Source organism: Oryctolagus cuniculus, chromosome 13 (assembly GCF_964237555.1).
Source record: "Oryctolagus cuniculus chromosome 13, mOryCun1.1, whole genome shotgun sequence".
Taxonomy (NCBI): domain Eukaryota; kingdom Metazoa; phylum Chordata; class Mammalia; order Lagomorpha; family Leporidae; genus Oryctolagus; species Oryctolagus cuniculus.
The window spans coordinates 94,396,765-94,415,576 of NC_091444.1; positions in this window are offsets into that span (position 1 = coordinate 94,396,765).

Below are 18,812 nucleotides of genomic sequence, written 5' to 3' on the forward strand. Positions count from 1 at the left end.
GGAGAGTGGGTGATTTAGCACATTTTCTGACAGAGTCCAAGATTTCTATTCTATTACCTTGGTAGTACATTCTGCCACTCCAATTATGCCAGCTCCTCTATCAATGCATCCGTACTTGTCTCCCCCAATCAGTGGTATCTCTCAATCAAAGTTCTTGTACTCACCTCATTCATTTCCATTGTGAGACATTTTCCTGATTTTAGTACTCATCTTCTCTCCATGGTGCCTAATGTTTCATGCATTACCCACAGCTCTTTAGTTGAACATAGTCATGTGATCTATTCTGTTCTGCAGATCATTCTTCTACAACCTTTGAGGGGCTAATTTATAGGTTTCTCCCTTCACTGAAATGAATATTTCTTTTCTCATAACTTGGAAATATCACTGATCTTCCTCATGGTAAATTTTATTTACAGATTTTTGAAAACATTATATTATCTAAGATGTAATTATTCAACTGAGCATCCATGAGTGAATTTCACCCATAGTTCTGGAGGAGCACTTCTAAGCAACACTGTACAAATTTAAAGAAACTACAGCTCGTAGCCTAGACAATCTTATTTTTCCATCGTCTTCAACTCTGTGCTTTGTTTGATGGGTTCTTCAGTCCTTCTGAATCTAAGACTTACTACAGGACCATACCAATGGTTTAGTAATGGTGAAGTTATAATGCAGAACAAGGTACTATTGTAACTAATTACAGCCATCGTGGCCTAAGAAAGCTAAATTACTCTCTGCCTTGGCAAATTGATGTCATGTGATACTTATTGGTGGCAGTGAGAGTGATGTTAGTGGGAAGCAGTGACCAAAGTAGGGAGCCTCTTTAAATACTTTTGGTATCTTTAAGGTCCTTTCCATTTTTTTTTTAAATTTTTTGACAGGCAGAGTGGACAGTGAGAGAGAGAGAGAGACAGAGAGAAAGGTCTTCCTTTGCCGTTGGTTCACCCTCCAATGGCCGCCATGGCTGGAGCGCTGCAGCTGGCGCACCGTGCTGATCCGAAGGCAGGAGCCAGGTGCTTCTCCTGGTCTCCCATGGGTGCAGGGCCCAAGCACCCGGGCCATCCTCCACTGCACTCCCTGGCCACAGCAGAGAGCTGGCCTGGAAGAGGGGCAACCGGGACAGAATCCGGCGCCCCGACCGGGACTAGAACCCGGTGTGCCCACGCCGCTAGGTGGAGGATTAGCCTATTGTCTAGCTCACTTTTAATCTTGGTGTGTGATCTGTGAGAATAAAATTTTGATAAACATTTTCTAAGACTCATTTTTATTGATTTAATAAACAGAATTAAAGAGGGAGGGAGGGAGAGAGAGAGAGAGAGAAAGAGAGAGAGAGAGGAAGAGAGAGCGCTTCCATCTATTGGTTCATTCCACAAATGGCCATAATGGCTGGGGTTGGGTCAGGCTGAAGCCAGGAGCCTGGAACTCGATCCAGGACTCCCATGTGTGTAGCAGGATCCCAAGTAAATTCTACCGCTTTCTCAGGCACATTAGCAGGGAGCTGGATTGGAAATAGAGCAGCAAGGACTCATATAGGATGACTACACCTGGTATAAATCTGCACATATAGGATAAGCTGAGAAACATTCAGGATAATCTGATGACTTCATGTTTAAAATATTAATTATTAATATATTCAATATTCTAGTAAAAGCTGAATTATCAGCTAGACATCTTAATTCATTAACATTCATGTGAAAAAGGAAGCTTCCTTAACAGTTAACCTCAATTTTCTCTAGGCTTGTGATTTTAGGGATTTTTTTCTTTTGTAGCAGTATTCACTTTACTTTTTCACATGGAAACACATGTAACAGCCAGAGATACAAGATCAGGGCTCTGACACTGATTTGTTAGAAGCAGTAATTGGACTCAGAGTCCCACAGTTCTTCATCTCATGTCCTCAATCATATTACACCTTTTGCTGCAGCAATTTCCTTTTTTTAAAACCCTTATATAGATATATATCTTTAATTTTTAAAAATGATTTATTTATTTGGGAGGTGGAGTTACAGAGAAGCAGAGGCAGAGGCAGAGACAGAGATAGTCTTCCATCCACTGGTTCACTCCCAGAATGGCCACAATGGGGGAGATGAGCCAGATGGAAGCCAGGAGCCACGAGCTTTATCTGAGTCTACCAAGTGGATGTAGGGGCCCAAGTATTTGGGCCATCATCTGCTGCTTTCCCAGGTGCATTAGCAGAGAGCTGGATAGAAAGTGGAGAAGCTGGGACTCGAACCAGCACCCATATGGGATGTTGATGCTGCAGGGGGGTGGGGGGCAGCGTAACTCACTATACTACGGTGCCAGCCCCACCATTCTTCACTGTTATAAAGGGAACAAATTTCACGTATTCATATAAAGTTTTAAGAGCATTTCTCATGAATTTTGAGAATACCTATATACCCAGAGAAATCATAATTACAAAAATCTTCATTCTAGACCACAAACTTGCTAATGTGGATGTTTGCCGACACTGAGTCATGGCAAAACCATATGACCCTTGAAATAAGAACATAGAGGAGAAATGACAAGCTCCCATTCATGATGTAGACTATGAAATTCTGGGCTACATTACAGTGTTAGGGATCAGGGCAGGAGCCTCTCAGAATAGACCATGCACTCAGAACCTTTAAGGATCTGGGTATTTTTAAGAATCTGGGAGGTGGTAACTCATTGTGGTTTTATTTACATTCCCCTGATGATTAGTGATGTTAAGCACATTGTCATATGACTGTTGACCATCTGTATGACTTTTTTTTGACAGGCAGAGTGGACAGTGAGAGAGAGAGAGAGACAGAGAGAAAGGTCTTCCTTTGCCGTTGGTTTACCCTCCAATGGCCGCCGTGGCTGGCGCGCTGCAGCTGGCGCACTGCGCTGATGTGATGGCAGGAGCCAGGTACTTATCCTGGTCTCCCATGGGGTGCAGGGCCCAGGCACTTGGGCCATCTTCCACTGCACTCCCGGGCTACAGCAGAGAGCTGGCCTGGAAGAGGGGCAACCGGGACAGAATCCGGCGCCCTGACCGGGACTAGAACCCGGTGTGCCCGCGCCGCAAGGTGGAGGATTAGCCTAGTGAGCCGCGGTGCCTGCTCATCTGTATGACTTTTACGAACAAGTGGCCACTCAATTCCTTTGCCATGTATAAATCTGGATTTCTTTTTCCTATCAAGTTGCAGGAGATCTTGATATGCTTTGAGTATTAATCCATTATCAGTTACCTGGTTTGAAAACATTTTCTCCTACCATGTAAGTCGCCTTTTCACTCTGTGAATTGTTTTCTTCATTCTGCAGGAAATGCTAGTTTGATATAGCTTCACCTTATTTTTCTTATGTTTTTGATGTCATATTTAAGAAATTGCCAAAACCAATGGAATGTATTTTTTTTACATTTTCTTCCAGACAGCAGATATTGAGGATGTGGAGAAATTAGAACCCACGTGCATTGGTGAAGGGAACATACAATGTTGTACCTGTGATGGAAACAGTAGGGAAAGTTTGCAAAAAAATTAAAAATTAAAAAAAAAATGACCATAAGATCCATCAATCCCATTTCACTTCCAGAAATACATTCAATAGAACTGAGTAAGGCTCTCAAAGAATTATCTGTATTCCACACTCAGTATAACCTCATTCATATAAACTACCAGATAGAAGCAACCTAAATCCATTGAGGGGTGAAAGATAATGAAAATATAGTAAATATATATGCAGTAAAATATTATTTAGTCAAAGAGAAGAAAACCCTGCTGTATGTAGCGATATGAATGAGGGCATTATTATAAGGTAAAAAGCCAGACATAGAAGGACAAATAACAGGTGATTTCATTTATCTGAGGTATCTAAAAAATTCATAAAATCAGAGAATAAAATGGTACTTTCTAGGAGCAAGGGAGAGGTCAAATGATGATTCTTTGTTTTTCTTTTAAATCTTTATTTTTTAATTTATTTGCATGCATTTCATAAGTACAACTTTAGGAACACAGTAATTCTTCCCAGTGTACCCACTGCCCCACCCACACTCCTACCCCTCTTCCTCTTCCCTCTCCTGTTCCCAGTCTTGTTGTTTACTAAGACCTGCTTTCATTTAATTTTATACACAGAAGATTAACTTCATTCTAGGTAAAGAGTTCAATACTTTGTATGAAGAAGAAAAAGAAAAAGAAAGAGAAAGAAAGAAAGCAAAACAAAAAACTAGAAATAAAACATATAAAAAAAACAAGAACCAAAACTGTTCTGCAACCGTTAAGACAAGGGTTGTTCAAAGTCATTGCATCTCAAAGGTAATTTTTGCTGTATTTTCTTTTCTTTCTTTCTTTTTTTTTTTTTTAGAAACTTAGCTATCAAGAAGAAGAACCAAAGAATGATACATCTTTTGTGAGCACTTAGACATAAGTATAATTTATGGGACATAAAAATGTACTCTACTTAATACACTAAAATTAAATAATTCTTTGAGAACAAGTTTTACTATTAAATCTCATAGTACAACTCTTTGAGTACAGAGGTCCTGCATGGGCAGTTAGCACACAGTGACTCCTGTTAATTTAACAATTAACACTATTTAAATATGACATTAGTGATCAACCAAGGCTCTTGACATGAGCTGCCTAGGCTATGGAAGCCTTTTGGGTCCACGAATTTTGTCAGGATTTTGACAAAGCCATAGGCAAAGTGGAAGTTCTCTCCACCCTTCAGATAAAAGTACATCCTTCTTTGATGACCATTTCTTTCCACTGGGGTCTCACCCACCGAGGTCCTTCATGCATTTTTTGCTACAGTGTCTTGGCTTTCCATGCCTAAAGTTCTCTCCTGGGCTTTTCAGTCAAACCAGAATGCCTTAACAGTTGATTCTGAGATCAGAGTGCTACTTAAAGTGATTGTCATTCTATGAATTGCCTATATGGACTGCTTCCCCTGTTGGGGAATTCACTCCTTTTTAATTCTATCTATTATTATTATCAAACACTTAGTCTTATGTATGTGATCATTTTAACACTTGATTCTATCTATATGATCTCTTCAACACTTAATCCTATCCATATGATCTCTGCAACACTTAGAATGCTAATTTTACTACCAAGCTTAATGGGATTTGGGGTCAGGTGGCAAGTTTTTAAGCTGTACTCTTATAAGTAAGTCTGTAGGAATATATGTAGAATTGTACTGCTTTGCAGTTACAAACTTCACACCTTTCACAATTACAATTTTAGGGTCATGGTGATTATTCCCTCCATGTCCGTCCTCCCACCTGTATTCTTTTTTAACAGGAGAGTCTGTTAGACAACATGAATCAATTCTGGAGATCCTATATGCTGTACTCTACATGTAAATGTCTGTTAAAAGAGTATACTTCATGCTACATGTTCTTACCACAATAGAAGAAGAGAAAGAATAGAGGTTGGTAGGGCAGGTGAAGGTTAGGTTTGCTTTGCTAATGATTTTTTTTCTTTTCTTGCAATGTCTTTATTTGGCTTTTCTATCAAATTTTAGCATTGATAGGGTAAAAAGGTTGCCTCATAATGTAAGTTCCACAGTGTTCACTTTGCTTCAATATTCTGGAAAAAAATTGTAGAGAATTGGCATTATTTCTAGATGCTTAGTAGAATTCATTGATACAATTACTTGGGCCTGGCATCTTCTTTCTTTGTATGGAATTAATTATTGATGCATTTTCAGTAGATGGATGCATACTTAGATTGTCTATTTCTCTCTGCAAGACTTTCGGATGCTTTCATTGAAATAATTGGCCTGCCTCACATAAGTTACCAAAATCACGGGTGTCAAATTGTTTGGAGTCTGCATTTGCTATCATTTTAACGTTAGCAACATCAGCAACAAGGCCTTCATTTTCATTTCTGATATTAGCAAGTTGTGTCCTGTTTCCCTTCGGTTTTGGTGGGTCTTAGCCAGACTAAAGGTTTATCAATTTTATTGATTTTTGAACACAACCAGCTTTCATGCTCACAGAGTTTATTTATTGCTTTCCAATTTAAATTTTATTTATATTTGTTCGAATAGTTATTACTTTTTCTTCCATTTGTTTTAGGTTCAAATTATCTTTCTTTCCCCAATTTATGATGTGGAAACCTGGATTATGGTGTTAGCTCTTTTTTATTCTGCAATATATGCTTTTAGTGTTATAAATTGCCCTGTGAACACCACTTTTACTATGTACTACAGCATATGGAAGTTCTATTTTATCTATACTTTAGGTGGAATATAAATTTAATTTATCTTCAGGTTTCTGTTTTGATCAATCAGAGATCTTCTGCTTGATTTTTAAATAGTTGAGAATTTTAGCAGCCAGGATTGAAACTGGTGCCCACACCAGATGCCAGCATTATAGGTGGTGGCCTAACCCTCTACACCACAATGCTGGCCCAATCTGTATCTTTTATTTGCAAATCACTGTCTGAGTCAAAATGTATTCTTGTGGGTCCCTATATCTCTTTGAATACTCCCTGTGTGTGTGTGTGTGTGTGTTTGCATATGTAATTCATGATTTTCTAACTCTACAAGATGCTTAAGGTCAATCTAGTCTGTTTTGTTTCCAAGCTCTGGCATCAGCCGTTTCTCTAAGGAGCTTTTTATTGGAAAATTGTACTTGAGTGGTAGATGTGATCCTTTCCACGGGTTTCTTACGTTTCCATGTTTTGAGGCCCCCTCTGCTGACACAGCAAAGGGCCATGTGTATGTACATTACCCCAGGTTCCGTATTTCTGTGAGTATCCATCTGAAATTCAACCTAAAATGACTTGATAGGGGCTGGTGCTGTGGTGTAGTGGGTAAAGCCACCACCTGCAGTGCTGGCATCCCATATGGGTGCATGTTCGAGTCCTGGTTGCTCCACTTCTGATCCAGCTCTCTGCTATGGCCTTGGGAAAGCAGTGGATGATGGCCCAATTCCTTTGGCTCCTGTATCCATGAGGGAGACCCAGAAGTAGCTCCTGGCTCCTGGCTTCAGATCAGTGCAGCTCCGGCCATTGTGGCCAGTTGGGGAGTGAACCAGTGGATGGAAGACCTCGCTCTCTCTCTCTCTGACTCTCCTTCTCTCTCTCTGTAACTCTTTCTTTCTTTCTTTCTTTTTTTTTTTTTTTTTTGATAGGCAGAGTGGACAGCGAGAGAGAGAGACAGAGAGAAAGGTCTTTTCTGTTGGTTCACCCCTCAATGGCCAATGCAGCCAGCGCACTGCAGCCATCGAACTGCAGCCGGCGCACTGCACTGATCCAAAGGCAGGAGCCACGTGCTTCTCCTGGTCTCCCATGGGGTGCAGGGCCCAAGCACCTGGGCCATCCTCCACTGCCTTCCCGGGCCACAGCAGAGAGCTGGCCTGGAAGAGGGGCAACCGGGACAGAATCCGGCGCCCCAACCAGGACTAGAACCCAGTGTGCTGACGCCGCAGGCAGAGGATTAGCCTATTGAGCTGCGGCGCTGGCCAACTCTGACTTTCAAATAAATAAATCTTTTAAAAGAGTAAACTGACTCTATGGTGATGTCTTCTGCTCTAATCTATAACCAGTTAGCCTCCTTCTTCCTCTTACCTATCTGTAACCTCCTCCACTATTTTCAAGTCTAAATAGAAAGCTATATATTTCACATGCAGAATCACTGATATTATTCAATGAATGTTTCATACTTCGTACATGAATATTACTTAATTCCTAAGTGAGCACTCAAATGGTGAAAACAACTAACTCAATTGCTTTTATTTATTTCACTTCCTGATATGTCCTCGTTCGACTTACAATCTCTACTTTTATTGATGAGTAATGGGACATTGGAAGCAAGAAAGAACCATGGTTTCACCATTTTTAAATCTCATTCTAAACCACTGTTTTCAACATAAATGAGTGGTAGCAACAGAGTGGTAACACAAACAATGAAAGATATAATGTGATGCACACTTTTGGCTATTCATGTTCCTGGGACTGGGTTGCCTTGTACCTGTATACAAAGTGGTAGATGTGGTAGTATTTGCAGAGATGGATGTGGTATCAGATGTAGCCATAATGAGATGGGAGTTGAAAAAGTTCCATATCACTGGTTGGAGAAAGCAGGAGCTAATTGTAAGAGGTGACTATCACCATTTCCTTCCTCTCTTCCCAAGGGCAGAAGATTATGTTGAGTCTTCAGGACAGTGGTTAATCAGATGTGGGAGGGACGCAGTGAGAGGACAAGCACGTAGAGCAAAAGTAGGGAAGCAAAACGTGGCCTAAATGTTGGGAGTTGTAGGCAGGAAGCCCCAGGGAGAAGTGTGGATAGCTCATGAGAAGGTCTATGGGCTGAGCTGGTTGTGAATTTTAACCTAAAGGAAATGTGGAGTCAGTAAGGAGTCACTGAGTGTCGCTCTCTGACTTTGTTCTAATCCTCCAGGTGAATCTTAGGCTCTCTTGTTTTTAAAGAATTTGTTTTTCTTCTTGAAAGGCAAGAAACACATAGAGTGAGACAGAGATGGAGAGAGTGAGACGGTCCAGCTGATGGTTCACTCCACAACTGCCCACAGCAGCTGGGGCTAGCCAAAGCTGAAGTCAGCAGTGCGTGCTCAGTGAGGCTCTCCCAAGGGTGGCAGGGATCCAAGTATTTAAGCCACTGCCACCTCCCAAAGAGCACGATGGTAGAAAGCTGGATAGGAAGCAGAATGAGGTTTTGAACCCAGGCACTCACAAATGCGATGCACGTGGCACCTTACGTGCTGCAGCTCCCTTTTCTCAATACATCGTTTTGCTGGTAAAAGTTAATGTTTATTTAGCACTTTGAGGGCTTGCTTTTTCTGTTGTTGTTTCACTTCTGTTATAGCATTTTGCTTGGTTAAACTGTTTCTCTGACTTAGTTGTCACAATATCTCAAAAAAGAAGTAGAGGATAGAAGTTTCTTGGAATCTCAAATCTTTAATGTGTATGTGTATGGGTGTGCATTGTGTATTTCATTTTCTTCCTGTAGAAAAAGCAGAAAGAAGCTGGCGCCGCTGCTCACTAGGCTAATCCTCCACCTTGCGGCACTGGCACACCAGGTTCTAGTCCCGGTCAGGGCGCCGGATTCTGTCCCGGTTGCCCCTCTTCCAGGCCAGCTCTCTGCTGTGGCCAGGGAGTGCAGTGGAGGATGGCCCAAGTGCTTGGGCCCTGCACCCCATGGGAGACCAGGATAAGTACCTGGCTCCTGGCTTCGGATCAGCGCGGTGTGCCGGCCTCAGTGCGCCGGCCATGGTGGCCATTGGAGGGTGAACCAAGGGCAAAGGAAGACCTTTCTCTCTGTCTCTCTCTCTCACTGTCCACTCTGCCTGTCAAAAAAAAAAAAAAAAAGCAGAAAGAGAAAGTTACATAGATGGGTTTATTCCTACAATATAAAACTCAGTGTTTGTCTTCAATGTGATGAACAATCATCTCTCCTGCTAAGTAAGAAACTTCCTTTCCCAGAGATACTACTATGTGCTGATTAAAGATAATATGTATTTGAAGTTTATTATAAAAATTTCAGATATTTTCTTTCCACAAAAACATTTATCAAACTATCTTTGTAAAAGAATTTTGAATTGAAAAAATAAATTACTTTCATTGGAATAGGTTAACTGTATTCAAAACAAAAAATCCAGTATTTATCTTGTGATCTTAACCAAGTTAGCTCTCTCACTTTTAATTTTTTAAAAGGAAACCTGTTAAAGTAAAATGAACACTATGAGAAACGGTGACTTGATCAGCCCTTACCCTGACTGTTGATGAGCAACTTGATATGTTATCCCTCTTAGTATTTTTTTTGTTTGTTCTACTTAATACTTTTGGTTGAATACTGCAATCAATGCACAATTCTTCTTAAGTGCTGAAACTTAACTGAAAAGTGATCACTGTTAAATATAAGAGTGGGCATAAGAGAGGGAAGAGATGTGCAATTCGGGACATGCTCAAGCTGACTTACCTCAAACGGTAGAGTTAGAAACATACCAGGGGATTCCAATTCAATCCCATCAAGGTGGCATGTACCAATGCCATCTCACTAGTCCCAGTGATCAATTTCTGTTCACAATTGATCGTAATGATAGGACTAAGAACCAAAGGGATCACATAAACAAGAATAGTGTCTGCAAATACTAGCTGATAGAATCAAAAAGGGAGAGAATGATGCAACATGGGAAGTGAGATACACAGCAGACCCATAGAATGTCAGATGTCCTAAACAGCACTCTGGCCTCAGAATCAGCCCTTAAGGCATGCGGATCCAGCTGAAAAGCCCATGAGAGTATTACAGGCATGGAAAGCCAAGACACTCTGGGGGAAAAAACAACAACAACAACAACAACAACAACAACAACAAAACCTAAATGAAAGATGTCCGCGAGTGAGATCCCAGTGGAAAGAACGGGTCATCAAAGAAGGAGGTGCCTTTCTCTGAAGGGAGGAAACAACTTCCACTTTGACCATGGCCTTGTCTAAAAATTATCAGAGTCAGTGAACTCAGGGGGCTTCCATAGCCTTGGCAACTCATGACAAGAGCCTAGGGTGATTACTGATGCCATAAACAAGAGTGTCAATTTGATAAGTCAACAACAGGAGTCACTGTGCACTTACTCCTCATGTAGGATCTTTGTCCTTAGTGTGCTGTACATTGAGGCTTAATGCTATAACTAGTACTCAAACAGTATTTTTCACTTTATGTTTCTGTGTGGGAGCAAACTGTTGAAATCTTTACTTAATGTATGCTAAACTGATCTTCTGTCTATAAAGAGAATCGAAATGAATCTTGATGTGAATGGAAGGGGAGAGGGAGTGGGAAAGGGGAGGGTTGCGGGTGGGAGGGACGTTATGGGGGGGAAGCCATTGTAATCCATAAGCTGTACTTTTGAAATTTATATTCATTAAATAAAAGTTTAGAAAAAATAGGAAAATAACTCTGATCTTAAAAATTCTTATTTGATTAGAGTAATAAATGTAGTAGATTTGGTACTTACACAAAAGTTATATTCCTAATTGAAGATAGTTTTACTAATGATGCTACTAGCATTAATAAAGTACTTCCAATCAACAGACCTAAAAGGCTATTAATTGGTGATTTAAGGAGTCATTATATTTGATTGATGTTATAGATTGCCTAGTGATGTTCATTTTGTTGTTTTAGATGTTTTAATAAGACCCCAAATCAAGCTGACAATTTTGATCATAATATTAAGATCATTTGATTTTCTTTTTGTAAAAGATTTATTTATTTATTTATTTATTTGAAAGGAAGAGTTATAGGGGTCAGCGCTGTGGCACAGCAGGTTAAAGCCCTGGCCTGAAGCGTCAGCATCCCATATGGGAGCCAGATAAGACCCGGCTGCTCCTCTTCCAATCCAGTGCTCTGCTATAGCCTGGGAAAGCATTATAAGATGACCCAAGACCCTGGGCTCCTGCACCCATGTGGGAGACCCAGAGGAAGCTCCTGGATGCTGGCTTCAGATTGGCACAGCTCTGGCCATCGCAGCCATCTAGGGAGTAAATCAGCAGATGGAAGACCTCTCTCTTTCTCTCTCTCTTTACCTATCTCTGTAACTCTTTCAAGTAAATAAAAATAAATCTTAAAAAAAAAATAAAAAGAAAGGAAGAGCTACAGAGAAGGAGAGGCAGAGAGAGAGAGAGAAGTCTTCTATCTACTGGTTCACTCCCCAGACGGCTGCAATGGCTGGCGTTGTGCTGATCTAAGGCCATGAGCCAGGAGCTTCTTCTGGGTCTCCCATGAAGGTGCAGGGGCCCAAGGAGCTGAGCCAATTTCTACTGCTTTCTCAGGCCATAGCAGAGAGCTACATCAGATGTGAAGCAGCGGAGACTGAGCCAGTGCCCATATGGGATGCTGTCACTGCGGGTGGTAGCTTTACCCGCTGCACCACAGTTCCAGCCCCCATTTGATTTTCATATCAAATTGTTGCTCACTCCTTTTGATGCACTGCCAAAATCTAATGAGTGATTTAGAACAAGCTTGCTAGTTTTGCTGAGTTTTGTTTTGCATTTTTTCTTATAGATATGCTTCTGCTTGAATTTCTATTTCTTTTTAGCTGTTTAAAACGTCATGCTTGGGGATGGTGCTGTGGTTAATCCTCTGCCTGTGGCATCAGCATCCCATATGGGTGCCGGTTCTAGACCCGGCTGCTCCTCTTCCAATCCAGCTCTCTACTATGGCCTGGGAAAGCAGTAGAAGATGACCCAATTCCTTGGGCCCCTACACCCACTTGGGAGACCCAGAAGAAGCTCCTGGCTCCTGGCTTCAGATCAGCGCAGCTCCAGCTGTTGCGGCCATTTGGGGAGTGAACCAGCAGACGGAAGACCTTTCTCTCTGTCTCTCCCTCTCACTGCCTGTAACTCTACCTCTCAAATAAATAAATAAAATCTTTAAAAACAATAAAAAACTTGTTATACAATTTCATTGTGTGAAATGTGAAAAGTATTCAAAATAATTTAAAAATCTGTCTGTACTGCAACTACTTTGCATATTTTAGTGCTTGAGTTTCTTCCACACTCCCATTGGCTGTTTGTCTCCCTGACACATCATTCCCTCTGTGCAGTGTCTTTCCTACCCAGAACTGCAGACAAAGCATCTCAGGATGACCTACAACTACACTCCTCTGAGATATCTTTTGCAAATCTTGTATATGTAAATTATTCTCTGGATAGTCTCCAAGCATCTCCAAATCAACATAGCATCTATTTTAATATAGTCTTCAAGAATTTCTTCACGGATTAATTCACTTTGAAAATTGCATGGTGTTCCCTCCTTTTTCTAGCTCTTCTTGGAGAATACAAAATATTTTTGAGCTGACTAAATATTTAACTATTGTATAATTTAGGTTAAATTACGGTGGCATTTTGATTGGAACATGATATTTCAGGGTTAAACAAGCTTGAATTTTCTTGTTCATTTACCTTACTCCTGTTTACAGATATTGTCACTTTCTTTAGGTGTATCAGGGGGAAACATAGGAATTTTGGTGGAGATCTGCCTGTACGTATCACAGCTTCTTTTTTGCTTTGGAATGCAGTGGTCATAACCTGTGCATTTGTTATCTCCAAAACTGCCCAGAAAGTCTATTTTTTTTTTTATCACAGTAGTGTACGGTCATCTGCAGAAGTAACCTCACACACAAGCATCAGCATAATGATTGAATCTTTTTAATGACTGAAGTTATTGAAGTTGGTCAGGGTGATTGTTAGGAAATTCTTTTCCATTATGTAGAGGAATCACAGGTATTTGGGCTGGTCTGTAAGAAAGGATTCAGGTATATTTTATCTAAATTCTCTATCAGGCTTCCTTCCTTTTGATTTTGTGATTTACCTATAACTCCAGGGAGAATTCTGATTGATTAAGTGGTTTCTGGTTGATTAGGATTTCACAGTGTTGGGGCCCACATCCCGAGGCTGGGAATACACCACACACTCTGCTTAGTGGGAAATGCTTCCCTGGGAAGGAGAAGTTCCCCCTTAATGGCCTGGGAGGAGCAATGGCGACAGAAAGGTAGTTTTAGCAGATGTCTACAAATACAAAAATTACTTCTTGGCTCTCCCACCTTTGTTCTGCATAAAATGGAAGAGCCACTGGCAGAAATGGTGTAGTTCATTTAGAATATTTTTCCATATACTAAGTGGAAAACGGAGCAGCTTTTGTCAGTGAGTTATTTGTGGTCTCTTCTCCTTAGTTCCCCTCTAGATATGAAATAAAATTAGAGTAATGGACATAATTAACTCGGAGTCTCATCTCAGAAGGATAATTTATTACCAGGTTAAAACCCCTTGAACCAGAACTCTAAGTGATTTGTAGTGATTATTATACAACACTTTCACATTTTTTGCTGACCTAGTTTTCTTTTTAAAAAAGAGGGGAAGAAACTGAATTATGGAGTAAAAAATGAGCCTTACCTATTTCACTGATTGAATTGGTTTTGTCAGGCTGCTTTATAAAACCACCTGAAAATTACCACATCCTTGACTCATTGACTATGTCAGAGTAACTAAGATCTTGCTACTCTTGGTCCTCCCCATCGTGTTAAGGGGGCTGCTGTGAAATGGGCTATCAGTTGTACCATCTGCTTGACTAGGCCATTGGGTCAGTGGCATGGCCTGGTAGTTTCTGTTCTCAGGGGGAACTGCACTCAGGCTGAGAGGTGAAAAGCCAGAAAACATAAAGTCAGAAATAGTAAGAAATTTGGAACATAACACTCACTTGAAACCGTACCATATACAGAAGCACAATCAAATACAAATTCTGTTAGACCTATTTCTTTCAAAGCATGGAGGTAACTCTCAGAACAAAATTAGTGTAAGGACATCTTAAAGAACAATGACAAGCTGTGGGCACCAGATTGAATTCTGAGAAATTAAATAACATATAATATTTATGTGGGCAAGATGAAAAATGCATTTAGGGCAATCAAAAACTCATGTATGGAGAAACTGATCTCTGGTCAGTGAGCTCACTGAAAATGCGCAAGATGAAGATGGCATGGTGACATATTATGATGGCATCATTTCAGGGTCACAATTTATTGTGTCTTGGCCTTTTCTGAAAAGTTTCATACAAAAGTGGTGCTTAGATTTGGGAAATATGTTGAACCTAATCAATTTATAGTTGAGGACATGTGTTTGCTGGTTTGGGTGTTCTTACCCTGCCAATATTGGTTCATGTCAGCGACAGGTGAGGATACTTGTTCTAATTCCCATGATTGGAATTGTTTGTATTCTGTGTCAATTATTATCTGGAGAACTCTAGAATTAAAAGCTGCAAATTGAAGTCCTCTTTTCTCTTTAACATAATTAACTCTAATTATAAGATTAATTTTTTATTGTAAAATTTTTAAGTATAACCATTCAGAGGAGAATGAGTATCAGCCAAGACAGAAAGGGAAATGATTTAATTCATCAGGGCACACTTAACCATTTTTTTTGAGCTTTGGTGATTTTTGTCTTCTGTAAAAAAAGAGCAAATAATTCAACTCTCATAGGCTATATTTATTGTCCTTTGGAGAATGTAAGCATTCTATCAGTAGTTCAAAAGGAAAATGAGAGAATTGGATTTGCTGTATTTCTAAATGTGCTCATATTTCTATTTCTTGCCCTGTTCCAGAGGCAAAGACAGTTCTTTTAGTTCCCATTCCAATCAATAGCAAACTGATAAGCAGACATTGAAGAGGCCCTGAAAATGCAAGTCACTGCTGACAAATCAAGATCTCTAGTTTAATGACTTGCTGGATTAAATGATACTGAGGGTCTGATAGTTCCTGGCATATCAGAACTTTAAAACCAAAGTGGAAGATTTGCTTTAGACCATAGAGGGAGCACACAACCAATAGGATATACTAATAAACTACACAAATTATTTTGCTCAAACGTTTTGCAGACAGAAACTCTGAAGCCTCAGGGATACCTGATTCTTAGGGATGCGGAGAGACAGTTAACCAGATGGCTATTTGAGGATGGGCCCTAATGTCCCTGTTCTCACCCTGTATACTCTTTTGGGCAAGAGACAATGGTTGCAATGGGGAATCCTGCCTGGACTTTTGCAGTCCTCAAGCTGAGGATCAGTAAGGAGGCATTGTCTGCATCTGTGGTGAAGGTACATACTGTTTCCTGTATTCATTAGCAGCAAACATCGGAACCCATTCTTGTAAAGGATTTGTTCAGTGCATAGTAGCTAAATAGGTTTCCCTATCCCTTGTTTGGTTTCTGTTATATTATCCTTAACTAAAATATGTGTTTTTCTAAAAATAAGGTGTTCCATTCTTTACACATTATAAACACTGATGTTTTCAATAGGGAAAAAGATTTTTTTTTCTTAGTTAAACAAGTGTTTCTTATCCCTGAAAATATATGAGAAAATTAACATGCATTTTTTGATCATCCATGCAAATGTTTTAGGTGGCTGAATATCATCAGACTTGCATTTAAAAACATTTTCTCAGACATATTTGTCTTTTCTTTACTTTTCCAATTATATGACAATTGTGAAGATAAAGTAATCCTCACTGCCTTTACTTAAAGACTGAATAAGAGCATTGGATGATGTTTTCCCATTTTTCATCTGAATATTTTGAATGTGAAAAGGAAGTAAGCTAGAACAAGTAAGCAATTTGTGATGATTGAAATTTTTGCAGCTGGAACAAAAAGTAAAACACAACTAATGCAAACAAAGATGAAGAAGGCATTTTAGAGTTAACTATGTTTGTCAGTCACCATTCTCTCTCCACTTCTAACGGTTTGATTAGAGTTGGATAAGTTGTCTATGAGTATGTCCGTGCAAACACACCAGGCAAACACCATTAGTCCCATACTTCTCATGCTTCCTCTATTTTTTTCTTCCTTTCAAAGTCTAAATTTTTCTGAAGTTATTGAAGCAGGGTCTCTGGGTGAGAGTCTTCTCTGGAATTCTTACACTTTGTATTTTATTCTCTTTTACAACAAGAGGCAAAAGTTTAAATCACTAATATAATCTGAATATTACTTTTCTGAAGCAAGGTTATTGTTTTCCATTCAATACCTATGATGTGGTACAGGAGAAAGATACCCCCAAAACATTCACATCTCATCTACAATCTTTCTCTAAAACTTAATGGCTGATAAGGAAAAAATTGTCTCTTACTCCTGATTCTTAGATTTTTTAAAATTTACATTATGCACATAATATTTTCTGTGTATTGGGGAAATTGGCCAGGTAATATAATAATACGTCCAATCACAAAGTAGGTATCCAATTATGGGGGCTTCTTTTCATTTTTTATTATTCTTTCTTCATTTATTATTATTTATATAAAAGTCTCTCTAGGGGGTCCAACACTGGGCACAGGGGGTGGAGCCGCCACCTGCAGTGCTGGCATCCCACCAAGTCCCGGCTGCTCCACTTCCGATCCAGCTCTCTGCTATGGCCTGGGAAGGCAGTAGAGGATGCTCTTAGCCCTGGGAACCCTGTACCCACATGGGAGACCTGAAAGAGGCTCCTGGCTCCTGGCTTCATATTGGCACAGCTCCAGTTAGTTGTTTTGGCCATGAGGGGAGTGAACCAGTGGGTAGAAGACATCTCTCTCTGCCTCTTAATTCTGACTTTCAGATGAATAAATGGATTTTTAGAAAAAAGGAAAAAAAGTCTCTCTAGGGAATTAACATATGTAACACACACACACACACACACACAAAACTCATGCCAAGAGCTCATTGCTTAACTGAAAATGCAATCCTATAAGTAACTAAAGTATTAAGAGTAGTGAACTGGGTTTTGATGTTTTAATTTGATTATATAGGATGTTATATAGTAAAACATTTTTATACAAAAGTAAGATGTTAGAAAAATAACACAAAACCTTTTTTTGGAAAGTGATTTAAAGATGAAAATGTAGGCTGTAACATCTAACAGGTGGCACGATTGTAAGAAAAATGCTCTTCATTGGTGACAGTTCATCATCTTCAGGGATCTAGAATTTTCTCTGATAATCAGTAAACTTTCAAAGGCTTCCTGGAGGAGTAGGGCAATTGTCCTTTAATTGTATTTTTCTACATTCAGAGAAGAAAGTGAGTCTCCTTATTTGAAATAAGTAGGGATTTTATTTCCTTGAAATGAACATAATCCAAAAGGGGAAAAAATCATTGAATTTGGAATTTAGAATTCTGATTATGCCCTGTGTTATGCATTTCTGTTAGGTCATCACAAAACACACTGCACACCGGAGTAAGGGGAAGGGTTTATTGGGGAAAACCAGCAGGCGGGAGGGAAGGGACGAAGAGGGAAAAAGGGAGAGAAGGAGAGTATAAGAGAGACAGAGAGGAGAGGAACTAGCAAGGAGAGAAGAGAGGGAGCAGAGAGAAGAGAGAGGAGAGGAGGAGAGCAGAGCAGATGAGAGGAGCCAAGAGAGCCACGTGTTCAGAAACAAGTCCTTGTAAAACTGTGCCGGAGGGCGGGCAGGGAAGCAGGAGCAGCCAATCCCATTAGGATGGGGGTGGAGCTTGACACTGGCGGTTGGGCCATGTGGCCACCTGGCTTTCAGCAATGGCGGCGGGGGCTAGGGCCTAGGATGTAAATCAGGGTGTGGATCGAGCCATAGATAAAACTACGCCAGTTTCCTAACACTATGGATTCTAAAACACCTGGTTACATAATGCAGGTCTATATATTTGAACATATGAGAGAGAGTGTGTGTGTTGGGGGAGGCATTATTTTCAGAATCTGTAAACCCTTCATTTACTTATATTGTAATGGAGAATAGAAATAGATTTTGTGGGTTTTATTTTAAACTACATTTGTTGAATTAAACTTTATGCATTTTTCTCAAGTTGTCAATTTCTTCTTTTTTAAACTATACTATGTTGCACTGATACACTACTTAAGCAAGTTAACTCAAAAGATACCGGGCTTCGTGAAGACTCGTCCCTCCTCTCACTCACTGTGCTTTCTAAGGTGCTAGCTAGCAGTGCACTTGTTCCACAGATACATTGGGGATAAAAAAGCACAATCTACTTTCAAGTGTCTTACAGACTTGGGTGACAAAGGTCAAGATAGCATTGGGTCACATTATTATACAGATGATCTGATGAGATTAAAAACAGCCACATAAAACCTCTTTTTCATTTGACTAAATGTGCAGAAAAAAGCTTGAATTTCTTGTCCTGGAAACTTTGTTCTAATGTACCCTGAGAGGAGAGCTAGGTTTGCCTAAGACCAAATGGAAAACAAAATAAAAATAGCAGCCATGCCCCGCCCCCTCCCGGGTTCAACTGAGGAGTCTTCTGAGAACTTGCCTTCCTTTTCTCAGTGAAATGCTACCTTATTTAATAAATAATAATAATAATAAAGAATTTCACTAACTCCATATAGAT